Here is a 20,365-nt window from a genome sequence, read left to right as displayed (position 1 = left end):
CCTATGGACAAATTGCCACTTGGAATGGGTTTGCTGTAATTCCGCATTACTGATGATGGTGACCTTTGGTGTTCTTGCTTCCTTCTGAATACTGAACAGCCCGCCCCCCTCACCCCATTACCCAGGTGGATAAAAACCAAACAGCTAAAGCAAAATATCGAATTCTCCACCTTCTCGTGAGCTTTTTGAAATCACTCTATTACAGTTCTTTGGTAAGTAGCATTGTGTTCCCACATCATCATCCTCTGAACATATTAATATTTAATGTTTGGTCGATTTAAATGCATAGAGTGGCAGCAACGTGCACATATAAATTTCTAGTAGTTACCATTTAAAAATAGAGGGATGACTCACCAGGCTTTCCTTTTCTTGTAAACACCGCGTGGTGCAAAACACTTGAACCCTGTGTGTTTTCAAAGTCTCTGACTTCCAAATGTACCTGCCTGATACGGGCAGTTTATCGGCTAAAGCCGCCTAACGTTGGAGGGAGATTAAGCCTTGCAACCCGACGCGCAGCCGTGCATTTCCTGCGGCCAGGTGGAAGGAAGCCTCCTTGGCTTCGGGCTGGGGATGCGCCCTCTGCTGGCACCAGGCCTGCTCCGCCGGCCTTCGGGGCTTCTGCATCCACAGCTGGAGTTGGAGGGAGCCCAAGTGGAATATAAATGAACGAGAGAGGCAGCAGTTAATGAGTTCCGGAAATTCTGCCATTTCTCTAGCGGAGGTCAGCATCTATAATAGGGTTCTTTCCGCCTGCCCTCTCCGCCTGACCCGAATCCCGCGCCATTAGGAGAATCACGTGGAGTCCCCACGTGGACTGCAGAGAAATTTGTGCTCGCTCGAATTGGCTTTTCGCTGGGTTTGACTTTGACTTGAGGGGGCAGAGCATCGAAGCTACCTTTAACGAACAGCATCATTTATTAATGCTTCTCCGTGCCTAAAGCCATCCGTTTGTTATACTGCCTGGGAACACGGCCGTTGAGCTCATTTCTAAAGAAAAAAAGAGGAGGCCACTGGAAAATGTTTCTTCCCGGACAGACATGCTGATGAAAAGTTGCTTGGTGCACGTCCAGATTTCTGTCTTTTGCAGAATTTTTAATCTTGTTTCTCTTGGATGAGCCCCCACTTCTCTGGGTTTGACCACTGATATATGCACCGGGGTTATTCTATGCCGAAACTATAGATTTTGTTTGAGAGGGGCAGACACTGTACCTGGAAACACTGGCTAGGGAAACAACGGTATTGTTTTATTAACTCCCTAAGCACAGTTCCTATTCTTTACAGCTTTCTTGAGAAATTGTACTAATAATAAAACACGTTTTCAGTGAGCAATTATAGTTCACAGAGCTTTCCTTGCTTTGCTGAAAAGGTATTACCTTCGAAAGGATGCCAAAAAGCAAAGCTGTGCATTCAAATAGGGAAGGGGAGTTGTGTGTTTTAGAAATACCTAAATCACTCTTGTAATTTGCAATGCCAAAGAGAGAGTAAATGTCCTCATGTAAAATTCAAAAGAAATACTGGGACAATATCTCCCATAGCAACAGCTGTTTCTGAAGTTCCAGCATGATTAACAAGCGTCTGTTTCATCTTTTCCTTTGTTTAAAATCAGACCACAGCCTGCTCAATCTGCAGGTCAAAATAGTACTAAGACTTGACAAAAGAAAAATGTGATTACTATGGATTTTTTTGTTTTTATTTTCCTGGTGCGTTCAGTTATTCGCCATATTGTTCACCTGCTTTTAATTAATTACTAGCTAACCATGATTAAGAAGCTGGCTGTTTTAAAGCATCAGAAACTATTAGTAAAATCAAGATACTCTATCTTCATTAACATTTATATCGATTAAGTGATCAGGATACATTTCAGTGTAGTAATAGCTGCTAGAACTTACTGTCAATTGGCAATGTCATCAAGACGTTTGACTCCTGAGTATTCAATGGGGCATATTTCACACCTTGGGTCTCCCAGATAGCATACTCGGAGATGGAGGTTTGCGTGGGAAAGCCCTTGGAATCAACACCTGTGGAAGAAAGAGTAGATAGCAGAGAAGTTGAGCTGCACTGCAATCCTAGTGCCCCTAGCAGCCTCAGGTGGCCCTACAGGGAGCTGTGGAGTTGGAAAGCCCCTCAGAGACCACTGGGCCTTCATACTGTATGTTGATCGGCCATTGGATGTGGGCTGCTCAGGGCAGGGAATCCAACCTGATCCCAAAGAGGGCTGATAGCTGATGACCTTCTTCTAACGGCACTCCCACCACTAAGAGAATAATTTCTGTAATCCAGAAGAGGGATCGGGGGGGAAAGGGGTTGCATCACATAGCCTACCATAGTATATATGCATAAAATGCGACACTCAGGGCACCTAGGTGGCTCAGTTGGTTAAGCAACTGCCTTCGGCTTGGGTCATGTTCCCAGGGTCCTGGGATCGAGCCCCACATCAGGCTCCTTGCTCTGCGGGAGCCTGCTTCTCCCTCTCCCTCTACCTGCTGCTCTCCCTGCTTGTGCTCTCTCTCTTTCTGTCAAATAAATAAATAAAAATTCTTTAAAAAAAATAAAAAAATAAAATGCAACACTCATCATCTTTTCAATAAGAGACATGGAAATGAGAGAATATAACATCTAACCTAAGCCAAGTCAATCAGTATTATACAAAAATGACTAAACATTTTTGGGCTGGGAATAAAGCATCAGCTCAGAGTCACAGTATCTACTAGTTCTTTAATATATCTGGAAAAAAGACAAATTTAAATGTATTGAATTCTCATTAAAAATAAATGAAATAACCACTTCTGAGAAGAAAAAGATATCAAAACATAATTACTCAAAGCATATGGAAATTAAAATATTTCCCTATGTCAGTTTCTAAAGTAAACTCCCATGTGGAGGTATTTCAATTATCCAGCATCCACATGTGTTATAAATGTGCTTAACTAGATAAATGTACCTTCTATAAATGTCCTGTATAAATGCAAATGCCAGCTATATTAATTGTCATTTTAGAGTCCACCTTTGATTATAGTGTGTGGGCTTAAAATACAATTTGTATGCACAAACATTCTGTCTCATTTATGAATATTTATAGACAGCATTATTTAATAATTAGTTGTGCCTTTATTTGATAGCAATAAAATGTAAATGATCAATAACACTGGGAGTTAAAATACAGATTTTTTTTCCTATAAAGAAGCATTTCATAAAATCTAGGCATAAAACAATCCAATTAAAAATGGGCAGAGGAAGATGCCTGGATGGCTCAGTCAGTTAAGCATCTGCCTTTGGGTCAGGTCATGATCCTAGGGTCCTGGGATCGAGTCCCACATCAGGCTCCTTGCTCAGCGGGGAGCCTGCTTCTCCCTCTGCCTACCACTTCCCCTGCTTGTGCTCTCTCTCTCTCTCCTGCAAATAATTTTTTTTTTAAAAAAGCTTTTAAAAATTAAAAAAATAAAAACTGGACAGAGGATCTGAACAGACATTTTTCCAAAGCAGACATACAAATGGCCAACAGGTATATGAAGAGGTACTCAACATCACTATTCATCAGGGAAATTCAGATCAAAACCACAATAAGATATCATCTACTCCTGTTAGGATGGTTATCATCAAAAAGACAAGAAACAACAAGAATTATCGAGGATATAGAGAAAAGGGAACTCGTGTGCCCTGTTGGTGGGAACATAAGTTGGTGCAGCCACTGTGGAAAACAGTATGGAGATGCCTCAAAAAATTAAAAATAAAATTATCATCTGATCTAGCAATTCCACTTCTGGGTATTTATCTGAACAAAATGAAAATGCTAACTTGAAAAGATATATGTATTCCCATGTTCACTGCAGCATTATTTACAATAGCCAAGATATGGAAAAACATAAATGTCCATTGGTAAGTGAATGGATAATGACGATGTGAGATACCTAGTAGTGCAATTGCTGGGTCATAGGGTAGCTCTATTTTTAACTTTTTGAGGAACCTCCATACTGTTCTCTGGTTGGCTGCACCAGCTTGCATTCCCACCCACAGTGTAAGAGGGTTCCCCTTTCTCTGCATCCTCACCAACATCTGTTTTTTCTGACTTGTTAATTTTAGCCATTCTGACTGGTGTGAGGGGAAATATATATGTGAGATATATAAAATGGAATATTATTCAGCTATAAAAAGGAGGTAATCTTGCCATTTGCAAAAACATGGATGGATCTTGAGGGCATTATGCTGAGCGACATAAGTCAGCCAGAGAAAGGAAAGACAAATACTGTATGATCTCACTTATATGTGGAAACAAAAAACAAACCAGCTCATAGATACAGAGAATAGAGTGGTTGGCAGAAGTGGGAGGGGAGGAGCAAAATGGATGATGGTGGTCAAAAGGTATAAAGTTCCAGTTATAGGGGCGCCTAGGTGGCTCAGTAGGTTAAGCCTCTGCCTTCATCTCAGGTCATGATCCCGGAGTTCTGGGATCAAGCCCTGCATCCTGCTCACGGGAGAGAGCCTGCTTCTCCCTCTCCCTTTGCCCCTCCCCCTGCTCATGCTCTCTGTCTTACTCGCTCTCTATCTCTATCTCAAATGAATACATAAAATCTTTTTTTAAAAATTAAAGAATAAAAAATAAATAAAGTTCCAGTTATAAAATAAATAAGTCATGGGAATGTAATGTACAGCATGGTGACTATAGTTAATAACACTGTATTGCATATTTGAAAGTTGCTAAGATAGTAAATCTTAAAAGTTCTCATAACAGAGAAAAACTTTTTGTAACTATGGATCGTGATGGATGTTAACTAGACTTATTGTGGTGATCATTTTGCAATATACACAAATATTAAATCATTATGTTGTATACTTGAAGCTAATATAACATCGTATGTCAATTTACCTCAATAAAAAACAAGCTAAGAATAATATATTGAGTCACTACATACTCAAATGAATCAGTCATCATTTATGTGATATAATTAAGAATGTATATATACGTTCTTGAAATTGAAAAGCTGGTCATATGTAAGTAGAATATAAATTGCATTGCAAGATAAAGAAGACATGAAGAAAATGTGTAACTGTCTTTTGTAAGTTCTAGGAGGCCAAAGCAGGATCTGCATCTGTTCTACTCACCACTGAATCCCTGGGCCTTAACAAGGATCGGGCACCTAGCAGGTCCCCTCAGTAAAGATTTGGTGAATGTTGAAAGGATTATAAATCTCAGTTCAAAAAAAAAAAAAAAGGTGAATTTATTTCCCTTTCCAAGAATGAAGGAAGCTGGGCATTGATTGTTCTCAAGTTTAGATAAAAAATAAGCAATTGAATATAAATAATTTTAAATGACAAATTTGAACTTACATATTCAGGTTGGTGTAGTCTTTTTTTTCTGTATAGTTTCACATACTGGGATGGATTCTCCTTTCCCTTAAAAATTAAAGATTTATTTCCATTTCAAGAATATCAAAATGAAGTCCAATTGCAATTTTTATAGCATGTTATCTAGTGAACATACTAGACAGCAAGCACTAAATGTCTTGGAGAAAGAGGTGTTAAAATTTTGTCAGCAGGTTTAACAAAAACAACATCTAGAAGTTTTACATATTTTCTCTACACCTGTTCGCTCCTAAATTTCCCAGAATGTTCCTAGAACCCAAATGAATCTCTCCAAAAATAAGTAGGAAAAATTTGAAGGAAAAAATATAGAATGTATATACAAACAGAATTGCCAAAGGCCAGCCATGTTATTACAAAGCACCAAGATAAACACAGAATGAACATGACCCTAAAAAGTTGCAAATGAGTATGTTTTGCCGATTTGGAAGTACCAAAATCCAACCACCCCCTGGTCTTCGGTACTTATAGTTACTACTCTTTTCTCTAGAAATAGAAACATAGCCACTCTATATTTATGTTCTATTAGTGGTTGAGTTTTGGAAGTCATGCCAAGAGGATTCCAGAAATGAAAAAAAAAAAAGATTTTGTATGAATCATCTGTTATAATCCTCCATAAATCTACATCATTACCAAAATATGACCAAAATTGCTATATAAATACCAAAGAATTGGAACAGAGGAGAGGAAGGGAGTATTATTTCAGAATTCAGTTAGTTCTAATATGGAAGGAAAGCCACATTCATCTGGGAGTCCATGAAAAGTTCTTTTGTTGTTTTTGATGTTTTACTTGTTGTTATTGTTCTTTTTAATGATACGCTCACTTGAGCATGAGGCTGATTCAGGAAAAGATCCACGGCACAGATTTGCACCCCGTATTGTGACCACATCATTGTGTCGTGATGTACTCTGTCTTTCCCCTAACCCCTGCATTTCAAGGCTTAATTTAAAATGGTCTTGGGGCACCTGGGTGGTTCAGTCGGTTAAGCATCTGCCTTCAGCTCAGGTCACGATCGCAGGGTCCTGGGATCGAGTCCTGCATCAGGCTCCCTGCTCAGTGGGGAGCGTGCTTCTCTCTCTCCCTCTGCTGCTCTCCCTGCTTATACTCTCTGTCTCTGTCAAATAAATAAATGAAATCTTTTTAAAAAATGAAATAAAATAAAATGAAATTATCTTAATACTTTTAGAATATATTCATTTCAATCAAAATCCTCAAAAGAATAGCTTTCCATTAATTTGTAATATACTTTGGCCTCATTTTCCTCCAGAAACTTTTCAGCCAAATTATATACTCATTACTAAAGTTTTGGATACAAATAAACATCTCATTTCTTTGAGTTTAAACATAGCTGAAAGTCACTTGGAAAAAGATATAATTTGACATTTTTTCTAACATTTTACTTCTAGTTTTATTAGTTTCAAAGGTTTTACTGAAAAACACTTTTAGAAAAAAAGTACTCTAAATATTCAGAGAGTGATATTTTATATCATCCCCATTAACTTGTTACTCAGTACTTAGGTCATCTCCTAAAAACCTAACACTGCACCCACACCCCCACACACACACCCTATCATAGCACTGGTACCTGTCAGGAGCCTGGCAAATGCTACATCAGAATGTAGGGGCAATTCCTTCTAGTAGCATGGATTAAAACCAACCGATGGGGCCTCAGTGGGAAAGAAAGTTATTTTTTTAACTGATCATCTCAATGGGTCACTCTGAAATTACTTTCTGAGGGACAAGCATTCAAACACATTTCACTAGCTCAATTCTAAGACTAGAACAATGTTAGTGAAATGGGATCAAACCACATATGAAGAATGGTTTTGCAATAGAGTATAATAAGATTGAAAATCATAGGCAAAATAAAAAGTTCTGAGCACCTTTGCATGCATAAATTCTGCCATGACCTCTATTTTAGAGATGGTAAAATTAAAGCTTAAATGAGTTAGTTAATAAATTGTCCATGAGCCCACTGCTTATAAATAGTAGCCTCAATTCAAATCAGGCTGTCTGACTCTAGAGCCCACATTCTTGTATGGTGATTATATAACAGAGAGAATAACACACATATGTGTACTGTCAACCATTTTTATTCAATGGTATTTACATTATTCTGGGATTTAAAAAAATAATAATAAATGAAACTGTCTTTTCATTGGCACATGCAATTTTATAGAAAGCAGACATTACAAATATGTGGAACAGTTAAATAATATGAAGCACTGTATGATTAATGTCTATGTTAGGTATTATGGACAAAGAACTACACAGCGGTCAAAAAACAGAGCAGTAATGTGGACTGGAATAGTTATAAAAAAGCTTCACAAAGACAATGGACTTGAACTGGATCCTGAAATTGAATGAGAATTGGACAGTTATAGTTGAGATAGGAGGATATTCCTACCTGGAAGAAAATTACCCGAATAGCTTTGGCACATTAAATAAAATTACATGAACCACCTTAGTTGCATAAAGCACAGAGAGCACATAAAGTTGTATAGCACCATACGGAGGTGATTAACATCCATTAGAGTTAAGGTTATTTTGAATAACACAAATAGCTAACTAAAATAATTTTAAATATTGTACAATTTGGGGTGCCTGGGTGGCTCAGTCACATTCCACTCTTGATTTCAGCTCAGTTCATGATCTCAGGGTCATGAGATAGAGCCCCATGTAGGGCTTTATGCTCAGCAGGGAGTCTGCTTGAGATTCTCTTTCTCCCTCTCCCCCTGCCCCTCCCCCCACTTGCATGCTCTCTCTCTCTCTCTAAAATAAATAAATAAATCTTTTTAAAAAATAAAAAATAAATCAATACTGTATGATTCTGTGTATATGAAGTTCAGAAACCAGCAAATTTAATCTACTGAAGTAGGTATCAGATTAGGTGTCTACCTTTAGGCAAAAGGATACTGACTGGGAAAGGACCCAAGGGAACTTTCTCAGGTGCTGGAAATAGTCTGTCTTGATTTGGATGGTGATTACCGATGCATATAAAAAGTCACTGAGGGGCGCCTGGGTGGCTCAGTCGTTAAGCGTCTGCCTTCGGCTCAGGTCATGATCCCAGGGTCCTGGGATCGAGTCCCACATCGGGCTCCCTGCTCGGCAGGAGGCCTGCTTCTCCCTCTCCCATTCCCCCTGCTTGTGTTACTGCTCTCGCTATCTCTCTCTCTGTCAAATAAATAAATAAAATCTTTAAAAAAAAAAAAAAGTCACTGAGCTCTACATGTAAGAACTGTACACATACAAACTGACTACTTGTGAGTTACACCCCATTCAATAAATGAATAAGGGTTAGTGTTTGTGATAGGATCAAGGTTTTTTAGAGTAATGTGTATTTAGCATTAAAAAAAAAATCTTTCAAGGTAACCTACCTCTACTCTGTCCTTCACAGATGAGGGAACTGGCATCAGATAATACAGAGATTTGCCCTAGGGCACGCAGATGTTCAGGGGCTGAGATGCGTAACTGTTACATGTTTTCCATGCTTTGGTCATACCTCCAAAATATATTTCATGTGCCACATATTCCTAAAAAGAAGATCCAAATATACCACTGAATTCTTAGTGATATTTACCAGTTTCCTAATTTTTTCTCATGTTGATCACATTTATTTTTCCTCTTTATTCTTGGCATCTCTAGACTAAACATTCCAATCTTTTCTTTCATACCTATAATCAGGAAACCATATTTTCCCTAGAGGTGTACTTTCACATGTACTAATTTAATCTCAACCATTTTGTAAAAATTCAAGAACTGTACCTATTCAAACTTCAAAGAGATTCCTTCCATTCCCCTGAAAGACCTTTTACCTGAGTCATTTTATATTTATCATATCGCAATATTTTAATTCTCATAATCTTTGCTCTTTTGCTCTATAAAGAAGGAGATAATGTAGATATTAATATGGACGGCTTTGCTTTAGGTAGATGTGTCCTCTCTGATTTTTTTTCACCTAATTTACCTGCCACTGGTCTTTCCCTGAAAAGCAGTTCAGAGGTATTTCCCATCCTGCTCCCTACCAACACCTTCTCTCTATTCTCAAGTACTTCTGAGACCTTGACAGTAAAACTGGCCTGTGAAAAAACTGCTAAGTGTTTTTTATTCAATTGTTTTTCCATCCAAATAGGATAGATTGTTTCTCAGTTCAAAACTGCATTCTCTGAATTCTCTACATAATGCCCAAGTGTCTTTCTTTGCTTTTTATAGGGGTCTTAATTCTACCCAGATACATTTTTATAGAAAAACTTTAAACAAGTCTACATGTCATGATACAAGTGAATTACCTGCAGAACAATCCTATGGCAGATTCATAAACTACTGTAAAATGATCCAAGTACAAATATTTCAGAGATAACTTGATGGAAGGTATCTTCACAGATGACTGCAATCCAAGTTTCTGGTTTTTACAAGGTCTATTATTTTACCTGTAATTGGAAACATTGCAATCTGGTAAAAACCATTCCAGTAATCTTCAGAAGAATAATTTATGGTCAAATGCAGCAGGTTCCAGAACATTGTTAATTTGGTTCATATTCTTCTGTGTTGACATGACAATTCACATGACCGCAAATTCAGAGACTTCTCGGTGAGCTGTGCCAGACTCCTTCCATCTGACCCTTCAGATTCACTTTCCACCCTAATCCACCCTATTCTGTGTCCCAGGAGGCTGATTTTAATGGACTGTATCAAAGAGCTCCCTGTTTGCTGCCTTCCCACTGTGTCAGTCAGTGGAACACCAGTAGGATAGTGGAGAATGAAGTCTAGGCACTTATCTCCTGGATCCTTCAGAGGAGGATCTACCCACCTTAGAGAATCCCTTGAATGAAGGTCACTTTCTTATTAGGTTGCCCTTTCTACTCAGTCTGCTGTGTCCTAGATTACCTATGTGGTTTCCTTGTACCCTCCCCACATCTTTTTAAATGACCCCTTTATTACACTCTCTTGAAATTACCCAATTTGACTGTGCCATCTGTTTTGTACAGGGACCTTGACTGATCATTGAGTTTCTTTTTTTTTTTCTTTATGGTACTTTTTAAATTTTATTTTATTATGTTATGTTGGTCACCATAGAGCACATGATTAGTTTCCGATGTAGTGTTCCATGATTCACTGTGGGTGTATAACACCCAGTGCTCCATGCAGTACATGCCCTCTTTAATACCCATCACCGGGCTAACCCATCCCCCTACCCCCCTCCCCTCTAGAACCCTCAGTTTGTTTCTCAGAGTCCATAGTCTCTCATGGTTCGTCTCCCCCTTTGATTCCACCCCCCTTCATTTTTCCCTTCCTACTATTTTTTTTTAACATATACTGTATTATTTGTTTCAGAGGTACAGGTCGGTGATTCATCAGTCTTACACAGTTCACAGCGTTCACCATAGCACATACCCTCCCCAATGTCCATCACCCAGCCACCCCATCCCTCCCACCCCCACCACTCCAGCAACCCTCAGTTTGTTTCCTGAGTTAAGAATTCCTCATATCAGTGAAGTCATATGATACTTGTCTTTCTCTGATTGACTTATTTCGCTTAGCATAATACCCTCTAGTTCCATCCATGTCGTTGCAAATGGCAAGATTTCAGGGGGTTTTTTTGATGGCTGCATAATATTCCATTGTATATATACACCACATCTTCTTTATCCATTCATCTGTTGACGGACATCTTGGCTCTTTCCATAGTTTGGCTGTTGTGGACATTGCTGCTATAAAAATTGGGGAGCACTTCTCCCTTCAGATCACTACATTTGTATCTTTGGGGTAAATACCCAGTAGTGCAATTGCTGGGTGGTAGGATAGCTCCATTGAGTTTCACTGAGAAAGTAAGGGTCACTTTGGAAATCTGGCCCATCTTAAAAGAAGAAACATTTGGTTTGCACCACCACCGCCACCCTCCTCAAGCTCCAAGAAAGCACAATTGTGCATTAAGTGAGTACCAGGCTGTTGCATCAACAAGATTGTCAATCCCAACCCTCTGTCCAAAATCTCTTGATGGTACCTCTAATACAAACTGGAGCGTTGTAGCTACATCAACAAAGTAACTGTGATATATTGTAAGCTTGTTTGTATCTCTGTTTTAGGGGAAATTATTTTAAACCATAAACCCCTGAAAGTAAGTAATGTTATCTGATCAATCTTCCCTATATGGTAGGATTTATGGACTAACTCATGATGGTGATAATTAGTGAGAAAGTGAAAGTCAGCCCCACTAGTAACTGAACTATGATGTTTCCTAATGGAATATCAATAGTATTTCCAATTAGACATGAACAAGGCCAACAGAGAACAATATTTCTACAGTGATATCTCCAAGGCCACATGGTAGCTGCACAATGACTAACACCTTCTTCTGAGTCAACTGTTGCTTCCCCCAGTGACATCCACAGCCCCACTTCACTCTTCTTGCCTCCTGCACAAAGATCATGGAGATACCCAGCTGCTACACTCTCCCACCCTTTGACATCATCAATAGAAAGCTGATGGCCACTTCCCTGATCCCTCAGGAGAATCCTACAGCACAAGCCTGACCCTGTGAAAAGCCCTCCCCACCCTGTCTTATTGAGATGCCCTGAAGTTCCTCTGCAGTGCATTCCCCTTGCTGCAGCAAGCTAAATAAACCTCACTGTTTGGGTAGGATGATCTTGTGGGACCATCAGAATCGAATCCAAGAGTAGATGCTCCATCTCTACTCCTCAATCCCTTTTCCGTTTTTATACAGTCTCTTAGAATGTGCTTTTACTCAAAATAGGCAACCCTGGCTTGGTTATTTACACATAGTGCTTAAAATACCTGAGATTTTACATTCTCCTGGAGGAGAACCTTAACAATGGCTGAAAAATGCATAACTATGTCTACTCCTTCTCCCTCACACCAATCAAGACAACTCTGAGGTGTGACCTCTGCTCTTTTCAGAGCACCCCTGTGAGCCTGAGCCAAAGGTTTCCTTAGGTAAGACTTTGGGTGGTAACACAGCTTTTTCTGTCTGCTTCCTTTCCCTTCCTGGTCTCACTTCCCCACTACCCTGTTGGTAATTCCTGGGAAGTTTTCTTAACATTTCCACATGAATTCTCCTCTGAGGGTCTGCTTCTGGAGAACCCAAATGACAACAAATGGCAATCCAACCTAAATGGGAAATCAATTCAATGAGGCCTTTGGGAAGAAATGATCTTCTCACCTAATATTTGGAGAATATATAGGAGCTCAGCAGGTAGAAAAGTAAGGAACAGCTTAAAAGACTAAGTAGACAATTCAAAAACAAAACAGAAAAGGACACAAAGAAAGAGGTCATCTGTGGTCTGCAGGGATTCATCCACCTCTCCATATGGCGGGAGCATCAAGTGTGAACAGTGAGTGTCCAGTCACTGCCAGGTCATGAAAGTCTTTTTATGTCGCCTTGAAGGTTTGAACTCTATCTCATGGCTGGGAGAAACATGGTCAGATTTACATTTCAGACCCACCACTCTGGTAGCTGTATGGACGATAGATCCAGCCAGAAGTCTACTGCCAAAATTGCAAAAATAAATTAATTAATAACAATAATAATAACAACAACATGCACTGAACTAGGATACAGGTTGGAAGAGATAGATTCAAGAAATGAATCAGAAATAAAACTGTCAGATTCTAGTGGGTATAGGTGCTGAAGGGAAGGAAGGACCCACAGATTTCTAAGCTGGGTATGAGGTGGACAGTAAGAGATTCTGACAAAGACAGGGAGAAGAGCTGGTTGAGTTGGTCCCACAAAGGTTTTACTTTGACATGCACTGAAATTGAGCAGCCCACAAAATTCATAGAAGAAAATACCCAGCCAGCAGCCAGAACTAAGAATATGAGTGTCAGGTAATGTCTGTGAGGGAGATACAAGTGGTCATTGAGGCCCCAAGAGTCAACGAGATCAGTCAAGAGTATGTGTAGTGAGAAGAGCACTAGTGTAAGGAAGGAACCCTGGAAATCTCAGCATTGAATGTGCAAAGAGATGAAAGGGGCCCTAAGAATCAGAGAGGTTTGAGGAGAACCAGAAAAACATCTCTCTACTTTCCCAATCACCAGTCTGCCCACTTTTCCCTTCATGCAGTGTCCAGAAATTTATGGGACCCTGGCTCAGGATAATAGCAAAGTTCCTTTAATATGTTGTGCCCTGAAATTTTCCTCTGGCCTGCAAACTAAGTATCCCCTAAATTGAGCAAAGTGCAGGCCTCTGCCCAAAAAATAGCTAGGTCAACAAATTGGGAGGACTGCTCAATGATCTCTATATAGATGGAGCTTACGCGGTGAGAAAAGAAGCAGTATCATTTACATATTAATATGCATGCACTGAAGCTAATCTGTCTCCTAAACTTTTCATACTTGGTTGTCAAAACCCAACTTTCTCTTTAGCGTCCCTTGAAAACAAAGTAGGAACAAATTCTGCAGAAGAGCCATGCATTCTGGGAGGACTTAGAAACTGCCTTTTTCCCTAGCCATCATCAAATTAGTTACTTGTCAAATTGAGTCATGGAAGAAATACATCAGAAGCCTGGAGAAATAAATATAGAAAGGAAGAAGTATGGTAGTGCTAGAATTGTTCTGACCACAACAGATGTTAATAATATAAATTAAAACAATATTGCCACTGAATCAGGTAACTTATACATGACCGAGAACTATTCTGTATCAAGTGCTTGCTCTATGCCAGTTATTATGCCTGATGTTTTACCCATATTTACTTGTTTAATATTCAAAAGAATACTTCGAATAGGAAATTATATAATCCCATTTTTTAAAGATTTTATTTTTTATTTATTTGAGAGAGAGAGAGACAGAGATAGTGAGAAAGAGCATGAGTGGTGAGGAAAGGGAAAAGCAGGCTCCCCGCTGAGCAGGGAGCCCAACGCAAGGCTCGACCCCAAGACCCTGAAATCATGACCTGAGCCGAAAGCAGATGCTTAACCGACTGAGCCACCCAGGAGCCCCAGTATAATCCCATTTTTAAAAATAAAGCAACTGATGGGGCACCTGGGCATCTGACTCGGTTTCAGTTCAGGTCATGATCTCACAGTCCTAAAATCAAGTCCCACATCAGGCTCCCACCCAGTGTTGAGTCTACTTGAAATTCTCTTTCTTCCTCTCCCTCTGCCCCTGCACCCACTCATGCTCGCTCGCTCTCTCTAAGTAATAAATAAAATCTTTGGAGAAAAAAATAAAGCAACCGAGGGTAAATAAGAATCCAAGGGTCACTTAACTAAGGAGCAAAAGAACATGGATTTGAACCAATGTTCTATCAGGCTCTGTAACCCATGCCCTTAACCACCAAGCCACATTGCTTGTTCCACTTTTCTACCCTGGAGCCCTCAATGCCGGAAGTTTGGAGATTGGGACAAAGAGTATAGGTCCCAACTCAAGATGGACCTTTGCTTTTTCCTTGCAGAAGTCCAGGTAATAATAACAAAGCACCAGAAGAGCATGTAGGAAAGCCTTGAGTCCAGTTTTAGTTTTTCATACTGCAAGGACAAAATATTCACCTCTACATCTCTACCATAGTTCTGTGGTAGAACTTAGGAAAATGCAGACTTTTTTTTAAATGGATATAACATTTTTTAATATACGATGACATACCAAGTCAAAACAACCAATGACTATTGCATCAGGAAGACATTGTGAATTTATTTTAAAGTTAATGGAGACAAAGAAATTTCAACTTTGAGCTTCAGTGGCATGATGAAAAATTGTAACAAAGTGAAATGTACACAAAGGAGGTGCTTCATAAAGTGTTATTGGAATAATAAAGAGGAAAAGTGGTTAAAGACATTTAAAAAGTGATTGATTATTTTTTTAAGCAATTGGTCTTGAACTTTGGACATGCCAATGATGAAAAAAAAAAAAGGAGGCCAACGTACTCACTGCCCCATCAGACCAAAAGGAGGGCAAGTTAAGTTGTTTGGAAACTAACATTCAGCTTTAATGGTGAGCACTGTGCTCTCAGCATTTATGTTCAAACTACAAACCTTTGCAAGGCAAGCAGAGACCTTGCATATAAAGAGCAATCATACATTTATAGTCCACGAAGATCCTCTTGTGAGAACACATTCTACACCATCACTACTCTAGAAACCCTTTGTTCTCATAAAATTTGAGGATGCATTTTTACAGCCTAAAATTCGAGCCCTCATGTGAAGATAGGTGCTTTTTAAAGAACACATCAGTAGGCTGTTGTTTGCCTCCTGCATGCTGACCCTTCTTGGGTTTAGGATGACCATTTTCCGAGAATAGAAAATTTGGTCTAAATGAGAAATACTCTTTAAAATTGCTTTATTGCTATGTTGGTTTTTCTTTGTAATTATGGTTGAGTTATTCCATAAAATTTACTGCTATGATAGTCTTGTAATGGCAATACAGTCCAACCAATTTGTTATTCACTGGGGAAGATGGTAAATGGGCCATGGAATCTAAAACTTCTTTTGCTGAAGACACTGGTTAGGTTTTTCCAGAAGCTTTTGGTTGGGTTTTCCATAGAAATTGGCCTACAGGCAAAGCTGAGTTTGAGGTGTCCTAGAAATAGCATGAGAAAATGCCTTTCTAGCCTTATTTCCATCTTAAATTATGAGCAGAACTGTGTGTTGAAAGGGAACCGTTTGTGTTGGACTTGAGCAATGAAGGAGGGAAAAAGAAAAAAAAATGGAAAGACCAGAACAAAAGTAGGCAGAGTGCCTGGAAATAAATCTGAATACGTATATATATATATACATATATATGTATATATATGTGAATATGTATATATATATGTATATGTGTATATATATGTGTGTGTATATATATATATATATAATTTTTTAAAAAACTTTAAAACTATAGACGTAGAGCTCCCAAACTCTGAAAATGGGAGTCATCAACTGGCACAATTTGTCTCACAAGGTGGTATTACAAAAGGCATGGATCCATTGCTACCTAATTTGAATCTGAAGTATAATACACTACCATATTAAAAATCCTAAAATTCTCCTTCGTTCATTAAGGCATTCATTCTTCATGAAGGATGCTTTAATTTGCCTGCATATCCACACCCTACAATAGTCTTAATTTCCCTCTGTCCTCCGTATAGAAAACAAATGAAATAATGAGCTTAATAAGTGTCCAGCTTATTTCATTAACATTAGATAAAAGTCAATTCACTTCCAATCTCCAAATTTCTTTTGCTTCAACCTCTGAAATCCAAATCCATAGCTAGTAATAAAGAGAGTGTATGTACTAACTGAACATGTGACACAAGGCCAAATGCCACTGTGTCTAAAATAAGTAATAAAAATATCATCCACACCCTCTCCGAAACTTGGATTCTGTGTATTATTATATATTTAAGACTTGTATGCAATTCATAGACAACGTCTCATTCATGAATGAAGAAATAATGAAACCGCCTAGATCAAACACAAATATAGCACCTACTGTAAATAGTGCAGGAAATAATACACAGAGCAAAACTCCTCCTTCCAAAATAAAGCAGGATCAAATAGAGTGCTAGAATAACCCCATCTATCAAAGAAGGGATACCAGAAAACTGGTATCAGATGAGAATTCTCTTTTGTTGTTGCTTGTCACATCATTCAGGTGAGCTTGGGTAACCTACTTAATCCTCTGAGCCTCAGTGTCCACTGTAGAAAATGAGAACAATAATACATGTTGGCCAGGGTTGTGGTAAGATAACCTCACAGAGGGGGAATTGCTAAATTTACCAACCACCGGTTTGCAAAGTGGGGTCTTGCACCAGTCGTTTCAGCAATATCTTGTTTGGAGTGTGAATTCTCAGGTCCCACCCCAGACTTACTGAATCAGAAAATCTGGGGGTGGGGCCCAGCAATCTGTGTCTGAAAAAGCCCTCCTGCTGTAAAAATCACTGCTTTCTTTTATAAATATGATCTGTATTATTTTCATCACGGTGAATCCATGTGTGGAACACATCTGCATATGTATCCATACAGTCCACTTATAAAAATGTTCAAATATGCCAACATTTATATTATTTTATAAATGTAAGAACTGAAACATTCAAATGATTTACACTTTTTTTTAAGATTTTATTTGTCAGAGAGAGAGCACAAGCAGGGGGAGCAAGCGGTAGGCAGAGCGAGAAGCAGGCTCCCCACTGAGCAAGGAGCCTGATGCAGGGATGCGGGACTCAGGTACTCGGTTACTGGATCCCAGGATGCTGGGAGCCAAAGGCAGACACATAATCAACTGAACCACCCAGGCACCCCTGATTTACACTTTTTATACAAGTTTATACAGTTTTTCAAAATAGCCCATATTATAAAATTATACACACACATACAAACACACACACATAATTTTTTCATTGCCCTGGCTTTGTAAATTTGGAGATGCAGGACTATCAGAAACAAAAAATTCTTCAGTGTTCTGGATTGAAAAACTTTCAGTGTTACAGCTGGGCACTATGATCCCTAGGCTCACAGGTGTCATCTGGAAGATGTAGACACATACATCTTGATGTTTTGTTTTGCTGAAGTTTCCAAACTCTGGAGTCCCTTCTCTTTGAAGAGTCCCACTTTTCCTCTATTGATGTGATTTTTTTCTTCTTATTATTGATCTCTGGGTTTTACTTTTTAACCTCTTTTTGAATGTCCTATAGAAAGAGACTAGGGAACAACACTAATGATGCCACCTTTTAATCCAGCCTGAATGTTACTGAAAAGAAAGCTTCAGGTACAATAAATAACATCCACACTTCTTGATGCCATGAGTTTATCAGACTAAGTTCTCACTCAGCAAAGATTCATTCATTGAGTGTTGAAGGTTAGTATTTCCAAATAATGACCTCTTCCATCCACTTTTTCTCATTCTTTTTCAACAGGCATATAAACAAATTTAAAGGGTTTTTTCTAAGTAATCTAGCAGTTATAACACAGACTTGACAAATAGTAATCTGAGTTCTAGATAAAGGAAATGAAGTTACATAGGGTTGATTTCTGTCTCTAAAATCAGGCAAGGAGCAGGAAGGATGTGAATAGCAAGGGAAAAATCAGAATCAGGATTCATTTCTCAAGTTTATGCTATATTCTCTATTGGTATAACAGAAAGAGCTTCCAAGTCTCTGTCTATGCAAGTTGAGAAGGTGAGAAAATAGAATGTGAATTCAGAATCACTATATTATAACAGGGTTTCTCAGCCTCAGCATTATTGACATTTTGAGTAAGATAATTATTTGTTGTTGGGGTTATTCTGTGCATTGTAGGATGTTTAGCAGTACCCTTGGTCTCCACCCACTAGATGCCACTAGTATTCCCCTCAGCTGTGAAAACCAGAAATGTGTCCAGATACTGCCACATGTCACCTTGGGGAACAGAACCCCCCCCAATTGAGAACAGTTCTGTTATATTAAAATGCCTATATCTATATTAGATAGATAGATAGATAGATAGATAGATAGATGATAGATAGATGATAGATGATAGATATAGATAGATAGATGATAGATAGATGATAGATAGATGATAGAAAGATAGATGATAAATAAATAGATGATAGATATAGATAGATGATAGATAGATGATAGAAAGATAGATGATAAATAGATAGATGATAGATAGATGATAGATATAGAGAGATGATAGGTATAGATAGATAGATGATAGATAGATAGATAGATGATAGATAGATGATAGATATAGATAGGTAGATATCTTCTCCTAGAAGATAAAGATCAAGAAGTTAAGAAAGTTTACAAAAAGACAACATAGAAAATATACCACATACATTTGCCTTGATTCTATATAATGCAAATTATATGAAATGGCTAAGAGGCAATTGGTTGAATATAAATCTGTCATTTGTTTCAAGGTAACAGGCAAACCCAGGTGAATGAGAGATGTGATTTCAGCAGTTTTTCTATAATCAGTATCTCAGAAGCTCAGTTGAGGATTGTATTAACCCTATCTATTCTCTGTATTCTGATACTTTGACATCTGGGGCCTTGCTGACTCTAGAGGGACTGTCCCTCCCAGGGTTAGCTAATTCCTAGAGATAGTAAACTACTTGCCCAGGAATGTGCTTTTCAAATGCAAATCAATCAGGAGCACATACCTAAACCATCTTGGTCTCACACTCTGGGCCACTATACATCTTCCCTAATCACCAGGGACATGTACCAGACAACTAGGGACAGGCCCTGTAGTCTAAAGTGTGTTGAAATTATTCAGATTATCCAGTCCTAAACCTGTTTACTCTGCCTTGCCATTCTTCCCACAGAAACCACAATAAAGATTCTTGCCCACAGCTCTCCCCTTCCCTGTGCCCCGTAACCAACCCGAACACTTCCTCATGCAGCCCTCACTGGAATGGCATGCCTCTTGGAAACTGTGAGTAAACAACTGTCTTTTCAATAGAAATCGTTTTCTAATCTGTTAGTCTTACTACATCTCAAATTTTCTATTCCTACACTCTATTTTAAAACAAGGAGCATAAATCACAAGATGGCATTGATTACTGGTTTTGACACATCCCAAGGAACAAGACTGATCTGACACCCAAACAGAAATGACACTTTTTAAAGAGTATCCATTCCTTTCTGCTCTTTCAATGTCTTAACTAATTCTTAAACTTGTGGTTTTATCTTCTTTATTTGCTGGTATTGTATTCAAAGGTGTTCTGGGGAGAGCCTATTAGTGTGGGTATAAGAAAGTGCATGGGCTTTGGGTAAAAATAAAACTACTTTGAATCCAAAGTTTATTCTAGGTCTTTGGGTCTTCTTCTGTTTTCACCCACTGTTTCTATTTCCCTATTTGTAAAAAGAAGATAATATTAAAATAATTATTGTTTATGGGATTATTTTAAGGATTATATAGAGTTGTATTAAACATGTATTCATTTAATAAAATTCAGTTTATTAGGTACCAGGCATTGTACTGCTTTTTTGTGATATACAACGGAGTGCTAGGGATATAAAAGCAAATAAGCAAATGAATAAATAAATGAAAATTTCAACTGAAGGGTATAGAGCAGGACAAAGTG

At 38.5% G+C, this 20,365-nt stretch overlaps 1 long non-coding RNA gene across 1 annotated transcript; it reads right to left on the bottom strand.

Moving 5' to 3' along the window:
* Positions 1-1,825: 1,825 nt before the first annotated feature.
* LOC123837021 (uncharacterized) lies at positions 1,826-6,444 on the bottom strand. The gene is made up of 3 exons (XR_006789138.2): positions 6,325-6,444; positions 5,326-5,391; positions 1,826-2,018 (listed from the first exon to the last, which is right to left on the bottom strand). It is a non-coding gene; the product is annotated as an uncharacterized LOC123837021 (long non-coding RNA).
* Between the last annotated feature and the right edge of the window lie 13,921 nt (positions 6,445-20,365).

Source organism: Mirounga angustirostris, unplaced genomic scaffold (genome assembly GCF_029215605.1).
Source record: "Mirounga angustirostris isolate CCGP_5_RB_7025 unplaced genomic scaffold, mMirAng1.0.hap1 SCAF_8, whole genome shotgun sequence".
In the NCBI taxonomy this organism is placed as follows: Eukaryota; Metazoa; Chordata; class Mammalia; order Carnivora; family Phocidae; genus Mirounga; species Mirounga angustirostris.
The sequence above is the reverse complement of the archived record's forward strand: the minus strand, read 5'-3'. Positions and strand labels throughout refer to the sequence as shown.